The 19,160-nt window shown below is 41.3% G+C and overlaps 1 protein-coding gene and 1 long non-coding RNA gene across 10 annotated transcripts in view; one reads left to right on the forward strand and one right to left on the reverse strand.

The window, feature by feature from the left end:
* Positions 1–886: 886 nt before the first annotated feature.
* Positions 887–15,045, reverse strand: LOC117360830. 2 transcript variants are annotated; one of them, XR_004539532.1, is made up of 5 exons: positions 14,904–15,045; positions 14,068–14,676; positions 4,161–4,211; positions 3,896–3,998; positions 887–1,235 (listed from the first exon to the last, which is right to left on the reverse strand). It is a non-coding gene; the product is annotated as an uncharacterized LOC117360830 (long non-coding RNA). The 2 variants fall into 2 exon arrangements; XR_004539531.1 differs by having other exon boundaries at positions 3,896–4,211.
* Positions 15,046–15,082: 37 nt separating this feature from the next.
* FBXL19 (F-box and leucine rich repeat protein 19) overlaps positions 15,083–19,160 on the forward strand; it is a 192,920-nt gene continuing 188,842 nt past the window's right edge. For 6 of the 8 annotated variants that reach the window (XM_033945289.1, XM_033945287.1, XM_033945292.1 and 3 more), the window contains exons 1-2: positions 15,313–15,645; positions 15,919–16,024. The gene's annotated coding sequence lies outside the window, so the exon portion shown is untranslated. Of the gene's footprint in view, positions 15,220–15,312; positions 15,646–15,918; positions 16,025–19,160 lie in introns of those variants that run through there. The other 2 variants (XM_033945294.1, XM_033945290.1) reach the window with 2 other exon arrangements.

Here is a 19,160-nt window from a genome sequence, read left to right on the forward strand (position 1 = left end):
AGTTAAGAGGAAAACAAGGAAAGCAGAAACCAGAGACTGGGACCAACATATTTAGAAAAAGTAAATGACCAGACAACAAAGGTAGAACAAATTAATTTGATTTTTGTTTTAGGATAAAGTAGTGTGGTAGCTGTGTTAATAAACAGTAATAATTAAAATTGAAATAAAGTGATATCTTTTAATTGAACTAATTTAAAATACATTTTTGATTAATATTTGGAGACCAAACCCTCCTTCCTCATGTCAGAACAGGGTACCATAACTGCTGTATACTGTCCTAACTTGAGAAAAGAAGTTTTGGCCTCTAAACGTTAATCGAAAAATGTATTTAGTCCAATAAAATGATATATTACCCAAATTTTATTTGTATTTGTTAACCTATATTGTAATGATTGTAATATGTCAGTTTTTGAAATTGACTTCTGCTATCTTTATATTTTGCACAGTACAGGGGAAAGTACATCAGGTTTTCTCTTTCTCCATTGTTACTATATAGGTTCTTGGAAAAGTATTGGGGAGTGGTCTGGAGAACATTTTGTAGGGGGGGGCCTGTAGAGGAGAGCATCGGGGAGTGGGCTGGAGAACATTGTGTGGGGGAGGGGGCTGTAGAGGAGGGGAGCGGGTTGTAGAGTATGTCCCAAATGTTGTTTATAGCCCATTATCAGTAGTAAAAGAAATGTTTTAGTAGCTTGACAATTTTCATTTTTCAGTTAGATATGGAATGGTACAGTTTGAGTTAATTAGATATGGAATGGCACAGCTGAATTAAATATTGTTAAACTAGTAGATGGAATTCCTATTAAAGCATCAGTCATTGGGGACTGAGAAAGGAGAGACTTATGTGACAATGTGGGTGCTTGATTTTTATTACATGTTAAATACCATACCATACTGATTCTTGTATCTCGCAAATGTCGACTAGGAATCATTGCAGCTTACATAATATTAGAAATGATACAGAGGTATATACCACATATACATGGATACATTGTAACAGGTCAGTGCAGTGATGAGAATAGATGTGTTTTCAGTGCCTTCCTGAATTGGAAGTATGTGGTAAGTCGTCGTAAGCTGCTTGGGAGTTTCGTTCCAGACTTTGGGTGCTTGGAATTCAAAGGTGGTCTGAAAGAGAGCTTTTCTACGGACCTGGCGTGGGGAGGGGAGTGGAAGCTTCCAGTGTTGAATTGTTCTTGAGAGGTAGAATTAGGTTGATTAGCCTTGTTGTATTAGCTGCTCTAAGACAGAAAGAGAGGAAAAACTTTCAGAACATGGCATTAAGGAATGAAAATGTTTCAGCCTGCTTTGCGCAATTTAATTTTATGGTTACTATTATATATTGTTTATAAGATTATATTGTGTGTATATAAAGAATGAATGGAAGAAATGGCATTATAATTAGTACTATTATTATGGGGGTAGGTCTGGAGTTGAGCTTGGGTACCCCCAAACAAAAAGGCGTTCTGCTACCCCTGAGGGAGAGTACATGGAGAGAGTGAGACTGGATGAAGGCTGGGGAGGGAACAATGCACTACTGTATTCTGCCACTATTTGATGAAACATGCAACATAATATAACAGTGTGTGTTTTGGTCCTTTGAATATTACAAAATATAAAATGCCCAATAGAGAAAGGTTGGACAACCCTGCTCTAAAGATATTAGAAAGAGTAATGGGGACAGAGGGAAATCCTGTCTAGTTCCTACTTTAATGGGAAAGGGGAAATCTGAATTCCATGAACTATTAATGAAGTTTTTGGTTCATGATAAAGAGTCCTGATAGCCTTTAAGTCCCATCTCAAAAGCCCCACATACTCTAAGGCTGTTCTAATGCTGCTTTTGGGCAAAGGAGCTCAGCAGGCAGAGCCAGCAGCTGCAATGTTTGGAGGGGGAGAGAGAAAGGAGCATGGAAGGGTGGTGGAGGGAGAGAAAGGGGGCAGGGTGGTATGGAAGGGTTGTGAGAAGGATGGTATGGAAGGGTGATGGAGGAAGAGAAAGGGGGCAGGATGGTATGGAAGGGTTGTGAGAAGGATGGTATGGAAGGGTGGTGAAGGAAGAGATAGGAGGCAGGGTGGTATGGAAGGGTGGTGGAAGGAGAGAAAGGGGCTGATGGAATTGGTGTACAAGGGAAGGGGAGAGATATAAGGGGAAGGATACTGGATAGAATTGGGTTGAAGGAAAAGAAAGGGGGCAGATGCTGATGGAATTGGGGTGTACAGAAAGGGGAGAGAGACATAAGGCAGAAAGATCCTGGATGGAATTGGGTTGGAGGGAGAGAAAGGGGGCAGATGCTGATGGAAGTGGGAGGAAGGGAGAGGAGAGATTGAAATGCCCGACCATGGGGGTGTGGGAGAGGAAAGGGGAGGGGAGGAGAGGAGAGGAGAGAGATGCCAGACCATTGGAGGAGGGAAGGGAAGATGATGAATGCTACATCAATGGGGGGGGGAGGAAGTAGAGATGGAAGGGAGAGGCAGACAATTTCTGGAAGAGGCAAAGAAGGACAGAAGATGAAAGGAAGAGAGTGACAAGAAGATGAGGAGAGCAGAAACCAGAGAAGACAAGGTAGAAAAAAAAATTCTATTTATTTATTTTTTTGCTTTAGGGGACATACATCGCTGTTTCTGTGATGTTGCATTGTATGCAGAGTCCAGCTTCTTGGTGGTTTTATTAAACTTTGTCTACTTATTTCTATTTTACCCCCTTTTACAAAACTGTAGAGCATTTTTTTAGCACTGGTCGTGGCTAAAAACCATACTACAGTTTTGTAAAAGGGGGAGAGGTTAGTTTGTGATTACATATTCCATACTAGGCGAAGGTATTTTCTGTGTTCTGTTTGTATGAAAGACATGTTTTTTTGTTAGCTTTGACTAGCCTTGTTTGGCGAAATGCATCAGGCATGGTTCTTGGGAGCACCTTGAATTAACCTGATTTGAATCTCCTTATTTTCTGCCAATCTTCTTTTGTTTCATGTTGGATTCTTTGGTGGATTGCTTGCCTTGTTGTTTCGTTGCAAGTTAACATACATGGAGTGGAACGTACTAGAGTAGTTACAGATTTGGTTGTTTATACATATGGGTTACAGTTGGTTGATGTAGAGCAGGGCTGCCCAAATTCGGTCCTCGAGATCTACTGGCAGGCCAGGTTTTCAGGATATCCACAATGAATATGCATGAGAGAGATTTGCCTGTACTGCCTTCTTGGTATGCAAATCTCTCCCATGCATGTTCACTGTGGATATCCTGAAAACCTGGTCTGCCAGTAGATCTCGAGGATTGGACTTGGGCAGCCCTGATGTAAAGTGAGGCAGTTGAGAGGGGTTGTAAACTTGGTTATTAATATAGACATATATTTCGGATAGTATTACTGCTTTACAAATATTTGAACACTTTTATATATGCATGGAAAGGGTTCATAGTTAAAGTCCTGGGTAAGTATGTGGGAAGGGAAGGAAGGGGGATTTGTTCAGAGATGTTTGGAGGTTGCATAGAAGAAAAACTGTGGAAGGTGCTGTAGCTCAATGAGTAGAAGAAAAACTGTGCACTGGCATGCTAATCTTTGTTTGTTTTGAATTAAAAAAAGAAATACAAGTGGAAATAAAGAAGTAAATAAGAAAACAGATATATGGGGCGGGACATGGGCGGGGTGGGGCAGGGCCAAGGGGGCCCAGTGTACTTGGGGGTCTAGGGGCCCTCAAAGAATTAATCCTGCTAAAATCTAAATACACCACATCTAGTGCTTCCCCTCTCTCCAATACTCTGGTCATTCAGTCAAAAAAATTGATCTGATTTGTCAAATGAGATCTTCCTCTAGTGAAACCATGTTGCCTCAAGTCATGTAATCTACTGGATTCAAGAAACTTCACTATTCCCTTTTTAAAAGCATTTCCATTAATTTACTTACCACAGAAGCCTGACTTGATGTCCTGTACTTCCCTTCTTCCTTCCACTTTTGTGGAGAGGAACCACATCCACTCTTCTCCAGTCCTCCAGTACTACTCTCAACTCTAGAAAAAACATTTAAAAGATCAGCTAGCTGAGCTGCTAGAACTTCCCTTTTAATACCCTCGGATGTATGCCATCTGGCATCATTGCTTTGTCCACCTTTAGTTTAATAGCTAGCTCCTCATGAATACAGTTCTCTAAAAATCATTCCAAGTCTACCACACCTCCATTCCTATTTGTGTTTGACTTTTGCAGTCCTGCTCCCGACTCTTCAGCTGTGAACACAGAACAGAAATATTTGTTAAGCAATTCAGCCTTTATCAGCTTCTATGTATTCCTCCCCTTCATCTTTGAGTCTCACAATGCCACTTTTGCACTTTCTTCTATTGTTAACATATAAAAAAAATGTCTTGTCCCCTGTTTTACCGTGTTGGCTATTTTTTTTTCTTCCATGTACATCTTAGCTTTCCTATTTCCTCTTAAAGCTGTCATTGAAATTCTTTTATGTCCCACTTATATATCCTGATACTTTTGCTCATAATCTCCTGACCTGGGAAAGAAGGTTCTGGCCTCTTTTAGTAAAAAAAAAAAAAAATGGACTTAATCTAATGAAAAAAAGTATCATTTTATTTTTCTCTTTTTTTGCTTTATTTATATTGCCTTTACAGTGGACTAATATGGCAACTATATCACAAATAATAAGATAATTCATAAAATTTAAAAATCTTAGGCATTACTGAAGTAGCTGTTACAGCAGAAGGATAGCACAGCATAGACAGACTGGTTCACAAAAACAAGAATGAAAAAGAATAAAATGCTTTTCAGGCTGCTAGTTGGACGAGAAAGCTAGATTCTATAATATGAGCATCTGCATCTTATGATCGTTATAAGAAAATGTTTAAAACTTATTTATGCAATTTTGGGGGGAATAATATGGATGTAATGTATGTTTCCATTGTTATTTTGTAATTCTTTGTGAATGCACAGTTCTTTTTATGTTAACCACATAGAACTGTGAGGTGCTTGCAGTATACAAATGTTATGTTAAAAGAGAATTGAACCGTGGGCATCATGTAGGGTTGCCAGATTTCCTTTATGAAAAAAAAGGACATTTGGTCCTGTTCTGTTCTGTCCCCAAGCTCCTCCCCCTTCTGTCTCCAGCTCTGCCCCATTTTGCCCCCTACCCCTCCTCAAGCTCTGGACTGTGTCTGTGCATGCATGAACATCAACGTGATGACATCACACACATGTGTATGACATTATCATATCGACATCTGCACATGCGCAGACACCCTTCACAAGTGGCCCTGGAGTCAGGGACTTCCAAAACCTGAACATACTGCTGGGTTTTGGAAATCCCTCCAGGTACCCGGACATTCCTCTAAAAAAAGGACATGTCCGGGTTTTCTTGGACATCTGGTAACCTTATCATAATGGATTTCATGGGGAAAGCTGGGGGACAGGAAGGAAAGTTAACAGGAATGGAAACAGGAGGAGACTAATGCAGGTCTTTCCTGTCCAAGAATCTCTTTAACTCTCCATGAAATAAAAAGTTTTTAGGGTTTTTTTTTGGATGAGGCCTTTGCAAGTGTGCCGGTAGAGACTTCCAAAGAGCAGGAGCAATGAAGAAAATTGCTGTTTGTTGAGTATCTTCAAAATGGGAATATGAGACAGGGAAAATAATGCATCTACTTTCATATTGTAATTGGATATGATGAATAGCCATCAAAGGCAAAAGATGATTAGCCAAATACAAAAGGAAACCTAAAATTTTATGGGCAAAGTGCAAAATCTTGAGATAAAGTCACAGGAATTCAGGGCCAGATTCTCAAAACTTTAACACAGTCGCTATACTGGTTTCTGACAGTTTAGCCTGCCTGCATTTTAGCCACGAATTATCAAAACAAATTATCTCTGTCTTTAGCAAGCTTTCTAGTAGTCTCCAACACTGCCAAGCAAATGGGTCTTCAACATTGAAATGAGCACTCCGGTGGATTCTTTAAAAATCGCCAAGCCATTCTTCAAGAGCGGCATTGGCTTTTGGCGACAAAAATCATCGACTGGTCCAGGGGTGCCAGTACAGTTTCAGCACTGTTTAAAACCCCGGCAGCAGGAGAGGTGCTCACTCTCTCCCGCTGCTAAGTGAACCCCCCCTGCAGTGGGAAAAATGCCCACTCTATCCTGCTGCCAAGCAAACTCCATCCCCTAGCAGGAGAGATACCCATTTTCTCTCACTGTCACACAATATCCCCCTACCTCTGACGCCCGGCACCCTCTTCCCCTTACCTTGATTTAGATGGCTGACCAGAGGGATGCCTACTACCTTCGACCATTTGGCCCGCCTTTTCAAAATAGGCCTTCTCCTCCCTAGTGCATCTGGGGAGGGGCCTGAGGCTGCAGGTGGCCCAGACGCATAAGGTCCCTCCCATAGGAGGGGCCTTAACAACCTGCGATAGCGGCCTGTCATTTTTTAACACGATTTTTTGAGAATCTAGGCCTCAGTGCTCTGAAACTAACTGTAACCCCTTGATTTGGGTATGAGCAACAGGTGGGCCATACAAATATATTTTTCATGGACTATTTGAAGGTCAAGCCATGAATAGTAAATCTAGGATAACAGCTGTACTTTAATCTACCTACTTCAACATACTTCTTTCACTGAATAAAACAATCCAGGGCAGCTTTTATATTGCAAATCAGATGAGATTTACTGGATTATTCCTGCAAAACTGGAGAAAGCTATAGAAAAACTATGATATGAATTTCATCTCTCAAGCATTATCTGAAGAAACATGCAGTCTCTAGGCCATTTCCTTTAGGAACAGTCTTTATTGCTAGAAAGGTATTGAACTCTTACACCTACAGTACATACTTCCTTTGAGCCCTTTCTCGGAGGGGAACTTCCCTATCTCTTTCTCTCCAAGCATCTACTCTCAGAGTCCTTGTATTCTGTTTCTTCTTCCCTGGAACACAACTTCTGGGTTCTGTGAAAATGTTGATCAGTTGGTTAAAGTTTGATCTTGTTTTCTCTTCCTTACTCCTCTTTCTCTTTGTAGAACTGGGGAGTAGAAAGTTGATAACTTCCTCCTTCAGTATGTGCAGCAGCTTTACAGGCTTGGGTGCATCCTTTGTTCCTTTCTCTAGGTACTCTGACCTAAGTAGCCAGCAACCCCTCTCTCTCATTAGTAGAAAAACTTGGTGAGATAAGAGCAAGACCGGGTCCCCTAACGATATCCTGGTACAATACAATGGCTGAGGACTGGAAGCCAAAGTCAAAGACCCTCCCCTGGGTTGGGTATTTATATGACAAACTAAAGGGCTGAATTCACCATGTCAGTGAGGTGGAGAAAGCACAGTCCCTGTTCTGGAAGTTGCAGAAAATAGTGAAAAGTTAGAACTGCTTTTATTCTGGTAGAATACAGAAGGTTCTGGTACTCCAGCACAAGCAGAATCTTAGCCAACTCTACACTTCCCTCCTCCCAAAGGAAAAATGGTAAACCACTACATTTTGTTTGTTCCCAAATGCTATCCCTATAATGAAGTCTGTATACTGTAACTTTTTCAAAGTCCATTGTCATCCTCTTATTTACTCAGAAGGATTTTCTAGATGGAAAAAACAAACTGGTGTCTGTAATAGCAGGATGCACAGAACTAATATATGGTAGCGCAGTCACCTAAATGCAAAAGAAATTCACTAATAAAAATCTTTTATGTGTCCATGTGTGAAAGGATGGTCACTAAAATCTTAATATCTAGAGCGGCATAATGTCTTTTATGTGTGAGAAGAAATGTACTTGCTGTTGTAAAAATCTCTAGAGATTTACCTGAGTCTTTCCATGTGTAGGGGAAAGGCACAGTATAGTCCCATTAGGTGTGAAAAGCCAAAATTGAAACCACACATATATAATAATAATAATAATTTATTTATTTTTTATTTTTTTTTATATACCACCAAAGCCATGATAGTTCGAGGCGGTTTACAATAAGAGGTGCTGGACAAACAGCGAAGTGGTACAATACAGTGAAGTGGTACAATACAGTGAAGTGGTACAATACAAAGTCATCGTATTTGAGGTACAGTTATGCAATATAAGATAATTAGGTTACAATCGAATGAACAAATTTGTTTTTATTGCTTTTCTAAAATTGAAGTATGGTGTGGTCATTCATTTGATTGCAGAATTCAGATCCATAGAAAAAATTTAAATTGTTGGTACCCTAATAATGTGGAGGGGCATAATAAAAAATACATCTAAGTCCGCTTTGGGCCTAAGTCGCTAGTCACCCAAAGTCTGATATGTCAAAAGTCCATTCTCAAAAAATATGTCCAAAATATTTCTTTTTTTCGAGAATTGTCTACTTCTACGTCTAGCCGTTTGATTGTCTAGCCTGCTAAGTCGTCTATCTTTATACCCCATTCTTGTCCACAAATTCACCCAAGTCAAAAATGCCTAGAACAAGACCTTTTGGACGTGGAAGGGGTCAGCAAAGTGATGGACTGGCCACCCAGACATGGCAACAGGGCATAAGAACATAAGCATGGCCTCTGCCAAGTCAGTCCATGGGTCCATCATGCCCAGCAGTCCGCTCCCGCGGCAGCCCCCTCAGGTCCATGACCTGTAAGTGATCTTATACCTAAAACATTCTATTCCTTAATCCTTTAAAATCCTGTATGGTAACCCTCTAACTATACCCTTCAATCCCCTTTTCCCTCAGGAAATCATCTAATCCCATTTTGAAACCCAAAATCGTACTCTGCCCTACCACCTCTTCTAGTAGCGCATTCCAGGTTTCCACCACTCTCTGAGTGAAGAACTTTCTAGCATTTGTTTTGAACCTGTCTCCTTTCAATTTTTGCAAATGCCCTCTTGTTTTTGTTGGCCCCGCTAGTCTGAAGAATCTGTCCCTCTCTACCTTCTCCATATCCTTCATGATCTTATAAGTTTCTATCACGTCCCCTCTAAGTCTCCGCTTTTCCAGGGAAAAGAGCCCCAGCTTCTCTAGCCTTTAAGCATATGAAAGGTTTTCCATGCCTTTTATCATCCTTGTTGCTCTTCTCTGGACCCTCTCGAGTATCGCAATATCCTTCTTAAGGTACGGCGCAGTACTCCAGATGCGAGCGCACCATTGCCCGATACAGTGGCAGGATAACTTCCTTCGTTCTGGTAGTGATACCTTTTTTGATAATGCCCAACATTCTATTTGCCCTCTTTGAGGCTGCTGCGCATTGTGCCGCCGGCTTCATTGTCCTATCCACTAAAACTCCCAAGTCCTTTTCCAGTTTACCTTCTCCCAGTACCATCCCCCCCATCGTGTAGTTATACATCGGGTTTCCTTTCCCTATGTGCATGACTACATTTCTCCATACTGAAGCTCATCCGCCACTTGTCTGCCCACTCACTCAGTTTGTTCAGATCCCTTTGTAGTTCTTTGCATTCCTCCACAGTTTTAACCCTACTGGAGAGTTTTGTGTCGTCCGCAAATTTTATAACTTTGCACTTTGTCTCTGACTCCAGGTCATTTATAAATATATTGAACAGCAGCGGTCCCAGTACTGACCCCTGCGGAACGCCACTCGTGACCCCTTTCCAGTCAGAGTAGTGTCCATTTACTCCTAACCTCTGTTTCCTGTCTGCCAGCCAATTTTTGATCGATCTGTATACTTCCCCTTTCACCCCGTGATTCCACAGTTTCCTTAGTAGGCGCTCATGGGGTACCTTGTCAAAGGCTTTTTGGAAGTCCAGATATACGATGTCTATGGGGTCACCTTTGTCCAATTGTTCACTTATCCCCTCAAAGAAATGCAGTAGATTCATTTGGCATGATCTTCCTTTACAGAAACCATGCTGGCTTGTGAACTTCAGAAAAAGGATGCCACATTAACATCTCACCTAGGTCATGGTGAGCCTCCCAAAACACCCCCAAAGCCTAATAGACCCACATGTCTACCACCCCAATAGCCCTTATGGCGGCAGGTGTCACCTACAGTATATGGCAGTACAATAGAGTTTTGGAGGGTGCACATGAATGCAGTAGTTAGAGTGGCTTATGGGCCTGGATCCTGCTCTCTATGGTTCACTAGCCCACCCCCAGCCTACTTAAGCCACCTCTGTGCAGCTCTACTAGGCTTTTCTATGCCAGGTGCTGATGTTCTGGAGGCAGGTATGTACATATGTTTTTATTCTGATTTTTATGGTATTGGGGGGGAGGGAGGTTGTCAGTGATCACTGGGGGGAGTGTGTGTGGTTCTGTACTTTGTGTCTACAGTGGTTATCTGATCCCTTTGGATACCTTCTGGGCACTTAGATCTGTTTTTAGATTGCCTAAGTCACTATGTACAAGTTCTGTCTAGGCAGTTTCGTTAAACTTTCAGTTATACTTGCAGTACAACTAAGTCTGGGTCAGCCCACGTCCCGCCCCAATCCCACCCTCACCATTCCTCCTAAAACACCCCTTTCAGCTCTGGGCATACGGCGGCACTGGAAAAGCCTAAGCTGTTTTTAGATACTTCTAAAACCCGTTTTATCGGCGCTTGGACGACCTGTCTTTTTGATCACCCAAATGCCGATTTAGGTGGGATTTTAGACGTATTCCCGTTTTGATTATGAGCCCCTTATTGTATATAAGAGTCATATACATGTATGACAGGATGGTTTCATAGATCTCTCAAAATCTGAAGGCTACTGTTGTATCTTTTCCCACTTGAGGAAAGAAAGAAAAGGGTTCTCCAAAAAACAATTTGAAGACTGGCATATGGCCTTGTGTGTAGAAAAGAAAGACACATCCCACTCCTAAAATCCTTGGAGTACTCTTATGTGTGAAAAGGAAAAGCTGAACACCCTCTCAAAATGATCTTGTCTGCAACAGTTATAGAAATTAATTCCTGGCCAGAAAATTCCTGTTGCAGTTTAGGAAACTTGGGAAGACAATTTTATTAAAGCAAGCATTTCCCTGAATGTTACTTGTTTTAAAGGTTCGCTTCTGTTGCTTTTGACTGTATGTCTAGTGTATTTTATTGTATCCCATGGGTGATAAATTTTTAAATAAATAAAAGATATTTAATGTAAAATCATTTTTCCCCAAATATAAACTTTACCTTTCTTTGAAAATCCCCTTACATTTTATATATCTGTATCTAACTTCTCCCTCCGTATTCGCTGTGATAGGGGATTAACAGACTTGTGAATACAGAAAAACCACAAATAACTTTTTCATATGTTGTTTGCGGTTTTCTATTAAAAACTATTGTGAATATGGTGATACCGCAAATAACATGGTGGGAGACCTGGCCTGTTCCTGAAGGAGAGGCAAAACACGGTGAAAAAAGTGCTGGAAATCAGCGATTTTCTCTGTAAAAGCTTGGAATCAGGGATTTCTCATGCAAGGTGATGTAATTTGGGGGGAAGAGTCAGCAAGCTAAAAACCGCGAATACTCAAAACCAGATTGCTGAAACCGCAAATATGGAGGGAGAAGAAACATAACATAGCTTAGCATTTATATACTGCAAAAACCTTTCAGATCCATGCGACTGACGGTTTAAGTTAAGAGAAGCTGGAACATTAACAGCAAGCTACAAATAATCTTAAGCAAATTAGTCTTTACAGGACTTCAGATATGCAAGATGCTACAAAAATTTACTAAATAAGTGAGTCTTTAATAATTTCCTATAATTCATGTAGGATGTTGAAGTAATAAAAAGCTGGCGAAAAATTGAGTCCCATAGAGCTGATTGATAAGATAGCAATCAATTATGGTATCTTTTATAATGACAACCCCTAACAGAAGGAAATTTGAATAGCCAGGTAGTCAGTGCTAAATTCTGTAATAAAACATTATATATTTGTTTAGTCTGAAAGACGAACTGCTGTATTTTGAATCAGACGGAGCAATCAAGATTCTTATGTAAGCCTTCTAAATGAACAATATTACAGTAATCTAAAATACCCTCCCACTCCTGTTCCGCCTGGTCACACAAACTGGGAGCCAGATTCCTCAGTGGCAGGGAGGTTTCCTGGAGAAGGATCTCTCCCCGGTCCAATGCCAGAGCGTCCTGGACCTGTCAAATAAACTTTCCACAGGAGAATAACAAAATCTGGGGTAAACCACTGAACAGGTGACTCCATAGACTCTTGCAGGACTTCAGATTGGCTTCTCTTGGGCTCCACAGCATCCACACACCTATATTTTGCGCTTTCACTGTTATTGGTCTCCGGGAGGAATTTCTTCCCTGCCACCTGGGATCCTTGCGATTCCTCAGCCTTAGAGGACTCAGAGGAGGCTAAGTCTGAGACTCCCGTGGCACACAGTACATGGATGCTCCTCAGCTGACCATCCAGCACAAAACTGGCATGTTATAGGGGCAGAACAGCTAAGGAGGCCATGCCAGTCAATTCTGAGCCAAACTAAGGGGTTTTGAGGCAGATGGAAGTTTTTGAAAAAAAGATAAGATTAAAATCCAAGATGGCCACCAACAGCAATTTTGCACCAAAAACGGACTGTAGGGGCTCTCCTGAAGATCAAAAAATTCACAGAAAGGGGTTTTGTAGGAGGGGACCCTATCTCTGGTCCCAGAAACCCTGGAAAACAAAAATCTAATAATAATAATAATAATTTTATTCTTATATACCGCCATACCCGGAGAGTTCTAGGCGGTTTACATCAATTACAGTAGTATCTGCGTTGACTCACGGATTTACAACAATTTATCAGATATAAACAATTTTTCAGATTTTTAAGACCCATTGATTTTCCCCAAAGGGAATAATGGGCTGAACTCTCTGTGCTGTGTTGGTGTCTGCCTGTCTCAGCTTTTCTGCAGCCTGACTAAATGGAGACCTACCATCTCAAATCCTTTCAGAAGTGATCCAGAACTGGAAATCTTCAGGCTGCCAGTCAGCCCAGCACTAAATGTGAACTCAACCCCCATGAATACTTGGGGTGCAACAGGGGGAGATAAAAACGTAGCCAGCTCCATGAAACCCAATGGGATTAACACAGGGGCCCCACAGCCTGTGCTTAAGCCTCTAATAAATCAGAAGGTGAGCTAGCTCCCAGGGGAACAACCCCAAACTTCATGAATGCACAAAGCAAGCTGGCTCAGCAGGTTTACCTGGAGGTTGCCCTGCGAGCTGCAGACCAGCCCTGCAGAATCTGCATCCTCTCCAAGGCAGAGGTGCCCCAAATATGGGAACCTCTCAGCACCAAAGCCTCACAAATCAGATGGAAAATAGCCCGATAATAAACACAAAAACAGAGCAGATCAGAACATACCTTCTCAGCTAGCTTACAGAAGGAAAAACTGGAGAGCACTATACTCCACTGGTAAACGAGGAGCTGAAAGATTTGATTGACATCCTTCTGCAAGCAACTCAGGTCCAGTGAATGAAGTCACCACAGGGTCCTATGTCTTTGCAACAGAAACCATTGTTTAAGGAGACCTATGTATTTGGGGATTTTGCCAGCTTTTTGTGACCTGGATTGGCCACTGTTAGAAGCAGCATACTAAGCTTTATGGACCCTTGGTCTGATCCAGTACAACAATTCCCTATGCTTCAACTCCACTCCCAGGAATGCCTATGTATGCAGTATACTTCATGAAGAAGTATATGCTGAGTCAGTAGCATATACTTTAATGCACTATACTTCTAGGCAATTTTATAAAATCTCTGTTTCTGCAAGAAATATCCATACCAAGATGTTAGCTGGAATGCACATAAATTATAGCATTCTATAATTTACATGTGTGCTTGCATGCTTTGTCAGAATTCCACCCATGCACATACCCACCATCAAAACATGATGCATACTTTTCCATTACTTACGGTAGTACTTTTATAAGAGGCCACTGACTAGAATTCCTGTCCCATAAAACTGGGCAGCTCCTTAAAGAATTACAAACACACATACAAAATGAGCTTATTTTATACATTTTCGAGATAGTTTTATAACCAGAATTAGCCCTATCTGTCAATCTCAATGTTTGAGGGAGAATGAAACAAAAATAAATCTAGCCCTTTTTTTTCTTTTCTAAGGAACAGGAAGTTGCTTTTCTAGGAAATGGGTGAAGTATCGGCTGAGAACAAAAAAACCCAACCTAAGAAAGTTAAACAAAAAAAATGAAAACTAAAAACCTGGCTTGTTTTGGTTTCAGTTTGCTTTTTCACTCATGCGAACTGTTCTCGATTCTTCAATATTTTTCCCCCGGTAGTGGTGCGAGGACAGGAGGTGATGAAATATGATAAATGTAAAGAGAGAGGGAAAAGCCCTGATATCTTAGCTATGGAAAGAAAGAATGCGAGTTCTTTTGGTATCTTTGTGGGTGTGTGTGGTTGTTTTTGTCGAGAACAATTGCTTCCTGGTCCTTCAGCTGAAATTGAGATCCTCAGCCTTGAGAAGCATGTGTAAACACTCTGCTGCTTTGTAAACGGACAACAAGCATTCAACTTCCTGGAAAAAAAAATTGTGCTCGCTTTCTTCTGCTTTGATTCTCGGCCTTCTTTCCATTTGGAAGTACACGGCGCTTCTATTTTTGGCGTCTGTGGTTAGCCAGCCGTGGGGTAGTTTGCTTTCTTGTATTCCACTCCTGTTTTGCAGGAGTCATTTCCCTATTCTGGAAGGACTTAGGTTCTTGGGGCAGCAGGGACAGGTTGCTGCTGCTCTCTGTAAGCCTCTCCCTTTTTTCCCTCGAAGAAACTGCTTTGCTCCTGATTTTAAAAAAAAGCCAGAGGCAGAAGCAACGCCTAGAAGAGAGAATGACAACATAGGAAAATAAGGATATAGTATGGAGAGAACAAAAGAAAACAAATGTTAATGATTCATTTTCCAGATTTAATTTTGTTTAAAATGGAGAACTATTGTATTTGTAATTTTAAACAAGAGGGGGAACGTAAAAACCCTTTTTGCTAATTTGGAGGCTGCTATTTTAAGTTTCTTTCCAAGGGCTTCAAATTAGTTATTTTGCACATACCAGAAATGAACCTCCAAGCCAGGGTGTACTCTCGGGAGCAATATCTCTAAATGGGTTAATTTTGCGCATACCACATCAGAAATGAACCTCACTCCTAAACCAGGGTATTCTCTTTGTCGAGTTCTGGCCGTCTGCGGAAAATCTGCCGTTTGTTTTGCAAATGAATTCTGGAAGGGAATCTAGCAGATAGTGACTCCAGTTTAACTGTGAGAAACCAATTCTAATAGAACCCCCCCAGGAAAAATGAGGAGTAAAACCTAGGAAGAGCCACATGGAGTCGCTAAGAAAGAGGAAATGAAATCTTTGCGGAAAACTGGTAAATTCAGTATGTTAAATTAAAGAAAAACAAAACAAAACACCTTTACTAAACGAATTTAACCACTTTGTCCTTGCCAATAAAGTTGCTTTTATTCTGCTCTAACAAAAGAAAAAACGCATTAACATGGTCCAGGAAGAACTACACTTCCCATCATACCGATTTAATGAGAGAAACGAGCTGGCCCAGCCTCTTCCGCATGAAAGCCATTACGCTTTGTAGTCCTGAATTGACGTCTGCCCACTATTACCGAATAGACTTGAATTTGAGGAAAGACTAAAATTTCCGACGTTCCCCGCTCGCCTCAGGATATTGCCAGGCCCCCTCCGGCGGCCATGTTGGATTTTTTTGTGTGTATGTGTGTGTGAGTGGTGTTGTGTGTGTTCTCTTAAAGGGGGAATGATTGCTGGCAGAAAGCCTTAAAGGGTGAGTTAGAGGGAGAGAGCACTACACCTCTCCGATTCCAGAGTGGCCTCGGATGTATTGTTCCTAATGAGGGGAAAGCCTTTGGCAGTTTAAACTTTCCCATCAGTTCTTTGTTTCTGCTGGAGAGTCATCTGAGACTGAGATTTTGTGGTTGGGGTGGGGGGAGGACTGATTGCAAAGGATTCTGGGGAAGGAAAGGGTGAAAATCAATTGAAGTACTACTGATAATGCTGATGACAGTAATGATGATAATTAATCCCTGGTCTTTTCCAGGAATGCTGGCTGAGCCAGGAACCGCCATGACATCACCCAGGAAAGGTGGTCGTGGTGGCACTGGAAGACATGGGCACATAGAGGTCAAGCTAACAAGTTGCAGCAGGTCAGTGTAATTTCTTTTTCCCCTGCTTTTGCCTCTTTTCTACTCCCAAGACAAGAACTGGGGTAGAGAGCAAGTGCAAGTGTTCAGGTTTTGCTCTGATGTCAAAATGAATTGAACCGGGATTTAGCATCCTGTGTTGCCATTTTCCAGCCCATCTTTGCTATCTTTGCTCATTTGCTATCTCCATTCTGATTAATATATTGGGGGCAGTAGCCATGCTCCAAAAATGGACCTGGAAGCGGAGACCTGTGATCAATCAAGTGGCAAAGAGGAGGCTAAAGTCTTGGTTGAGGCATGATCAGAGAGATCTTTTGCACAGTCTTGGAGGCAAGGATGTCCTACTGGTGAAACTCAACAGCTTATGGGAGAAAAATGCATGAGAGAAGTGATTTTACCAAAACATAGGCTTACTCTTCCTCACATATACTTTGTGCTCAAGGCAGAGAATACATTTAAGGGATATTATGTCTGTCATCCATTTGAAGCATGCATAACTCTGTCAGCAGTCAAATAACAGTGCAGACAAATGGACTTATGCACACAGATCTGCTGGCAGATTGCATGTCTTGTGTAGTTACAATTTTTGGTGCTAAACATTGTGCTCAGAAAAAAAAAATCACATTTGGGAACTTGAGTACTCTATAGTGGTGTACCCCTTTCCCAATCTTTTAAATCGGCAGATGAGAAGTTCTCTCACTTTTCAGAGAAACAGAAAATTTCAACAGAAAATAACTGTTTTGGCCCATCCAGTCTGCCCACTGCTTCCTGCCTGCCTTTTAGTCTTATTTGCTTTATCATTTCCCTTGCTCTCTCACTAGGGCACTTTTAGAATAGAATATTTTACCCATTTGTATTTCTCTTTATTGGATTTTGACCCTCAATTTTAAAGCCAAGATCCTCTTATGTTCCTAAGTGGCCCTCAGATGAGAAACAAGCTTATGCTATTGGCCTCTTGTCACACTTAGATTTATGTCAAGGAGAAATTCTTAGATTTCTACCCTGTAAGAAAGGAAAAATATACAGTACAATAATTTTCTTGCAGGTATAGGAGGAGTACAATACTCCTCAATTCTGCCTTCTCCCTTGCCTGTCTTATTTCAGGTGTTGTATACACTCACTTCTTTCTCAGAATTACGGTGCTTTTGCCAGGCTGTACAATGTTTATTGAAGAAGAAATCTCAGAATCGGACAAAACCCATTATTAGAAAGGGAATATCATACAAACCTACCATGTTAAAAACAAAGTAGATTTTAGTGATGATACTTTTATACATTTAATAAGGGTTATAGGACACATAAGATTTTAAACCCATTTTACATAGGTTTCTGACTTCCCTATGTAATGGGATGTCCTGGCTCTTTTATAAAAGGCTTTGTGAAATATAGAACTTTTGTAAACTGTATATTCCAGGCAGGACTGTGGAGTCAGTTGGAAGCAATTTGGGGTGGAGTTGGAGTTGGTAAAAATACACCAACTCCAGCTTCATCATAAACAAAACATTGTAATACAGTATATGGTAAATTTATCATTTTATATTTATTTTTTTGTTCTGGATCTAAAATTTTGGTAAATGTTAGTTATATTTATTAGTAATTTAGATCCAGAACAAAAAGCTTAATAGCAGTCAGAATTGAAGGTTTGGTGTACCAACTCCACAGCCTTGGCTGGTTTGGGGGGAAAAAACACATGTATTTTTATAAAATGCTTCTGCATGCTTAGTGAAATACATGTTCAGTGTGGCATTACTTGGTGGCTTGTACATTTAAGCACCAATTTTGTAACCTACATATGCAAATACTGGTACTCATATATACATGCAATTTTTTGAAATGTGATGCTTACATAATAGCCAATTTAGGGCCTATTTTATCAAGCTGCGGTAGCGAGTGCCATGTAGCAGATGCACTGAAGCCCTTTAAATCCCTATGGGCTTCAGTGCATTTCCTACGCTAGCCTGTGTTAATTTGTTTGATAAAATAGGTCCTTAGGCCCTGATTCTATAAAGGAAGCCTAAGCGTAACAAAGTCCCGTCTAAATTTAAGCGGGACTTAGGCTTCCAAACTAAGGGCTAGATTCACAAAGCAAACCGATTGTGTGCCGATCGGTTTGCGACCCCTTTACAATCAAATTTCCCTCTGGCCTGATTCACTTACCTTTCCTGCGATCCGCTTCGTATCCTTGCATGCAAATGAGGTGAAACGCATGCAAAGTAGGCTGGGACGCGATTCACAACATCAAATTTCAGATCCAACTGAGCTGGCCGATCACCTGAAGAAGTTACTGCTGGGGACCAGTCGAAAACGTCTTTCCGACTTTCCAGCCCTGCTCTCTGCATGCCCTGCTCTCTTCTCCTGCCTGCTCTGCCCCATGCTCTTCTCCTGCTTGCCGCCCAGATGAAAAAAGCAAAAAAATAAAAAAAATTAAATAGAAATAAAAAAAATAAAAAAAAAAAGTCGCTGCCCCGAAAACCTCCTGCAGCCCCGACTCTCCCACTGCCCTGAATGCCTGCCTGCCCTGAAAACTGCCTGCCTCGATCACCTGCCTGTCCTGACTCCCACCCTTCCCCGCAGTGCAAGCCTGTGGTTTTAACCCACGGGCTTTTAAGTGGGTTAAAACCACAGGCTTCTAACGTAAAAAAAAGAAAAAAAAAAAATCTAAACCGGGCCCGGAGGTCTAGTGCATGCGCAGACCATCTACAGATAGTCTGCGCATGCGCGGGAATCGCTAAACAGCGATCCTTGCCTTCAGATAGGGCGTTCCTCCGATCGCTCCCATCTGCATATTTATTTGTTGGGAATTTGTCGGACCTGCCCGGATCAGGCAGGTTAGTGAATCTCGCCCTAAGTGGTTAATGAGCAAATTAAGGGTCTTAATAAGTGATAATTGTCACTTGGACGTCCAAAGAATGTGGACAAAAGTTCCGAGATGCCCTTCGGGAAAAACTGCGCCTAAATATATAGGTGTGGAGTAGGTGTGGCATGGGAGAAGCTTCATTGTGGACATCTGTGGACTAATTTACATATCAGTGAGCGCTCTAATGCATCCATCTAACGCTTACATTGTAGGCAAATAAAAACCAGATCTACTTTTCAGCGTGGTTTGGGCTTCAGATAGACGTGAGTTAGCTGGATGGGA

This window comes from Geotrypetes seraphini, chromosome 5 (genome assembly GCF_902459505.1).
Source record: "Geotrypetes seraphini chromosome 5, aGeoSer1.1, whole genome shotgun sequence".
Classification (NCBI taxonomy): Eukaryota; Metazoa; Chordata; class Amphibia; order Gymnophiona; family Dermophiidae; genus Geotrypetes; species Geotrypetes seraphini.